This window comes from Bison bison, unplaced genomic scaffold (genome assembly GCF_000754665.1).
Source record: "Bison bison bison isolate TAMUID 2011002044 unplaced genomic scaffold, Bison_UMD1.0 scf7180017864369, whole genome shotgun sequence".
NCBI classification, from domain to species: Eukaryota; Metazoa; Chordata; class Mammalia; order Artiodactyla; family Bovidae; genus Bison; species Bison bison.
The window spans coordinates 4633387-4634163 of record NW_011494941.1 but is presented as its reverse complement, the minus strand read 5'-3'; the positions used below and the strand labels follow the sequence as shown (position 1 = coordinate 4634163).

The 777-nt window shown below is 49.0% G+C and overlaps 1 protein-coding gene across 1 annotated transcript in view; it reads right to left on the bottom strand.

The window, feature by feature from the left end:
- The window catches only part of NHS (Nance-Horan syndrome (congenital cataracts and dental anomalies)), a 78163-nt gene that overhangs the window by 657 nt on the left and 76729 nt on the right, over positions 1 to 777 (bottom strand). The window lies entirely within an intron of this gene.

Here is a 777-nt window from a genome sequence, read left to right as displayed (position 1 = left end):
CCAGCTGAGCCACCAGGGAAGCCCAAGAATACTGGAGTATCCCTTCTCCAGTGGATCTTCCCGACCCAGGAATTGAGCTGAGGTCTCCAGCACTGCAGGTGGATTCTTTACCAACTGAGCTGCTGGAAAGCATATTTACAACACCAACAGCTTAGCTGCGCTTTATTTGACTAACGCCGGTTACAATCAGATGCCTCCAAATCAAAGTTTACATCTCAAAAAGTGTTACAACAAACCTTGCTAGTTAATAGGATTTTCAGTTTGAAGAATCTGAATAAAGCGTGAGAGAGCCTCGGTCGTTCGTCCCCCTCGGCCCCCTCGCATGCCAAGGAAGAGAAAGGATGAAAAAGGATCAACTGTTTTCAGTCAGCACCCGGTACCCACTAAGAGGCCAAATCTCAAGTGCCTACGCACTGGTATCCCAGAAGTGGCAGCGGGAACCACCTCAACAAAACACTCCGAACTATTCCAAACCACCTGAACCATCCCAAACCACCCCACCAACAGAGCCAGAAAAGAGTGGCTCTTTCCGAAAGGGCAAATCCTTTCTCTTCCCTCAAGTAAATCTTCCTCCCCCGCCACCTCGCTCTGGAGCCCTGCAGCCATTAAGTCAAACTCAAACCTCTTTTCAACTGCTTCTAGCGGGACGACCCAGAGGGATGGTGTGGGGAGGGAGGAGGAAAGGGGGTTCAGGATGGGGAACACGTGTATACCTGTGGTGGATTCATGTTGATGTATGGCAAAACCAATACAATATTGTAAAGTAATTAACCTCCA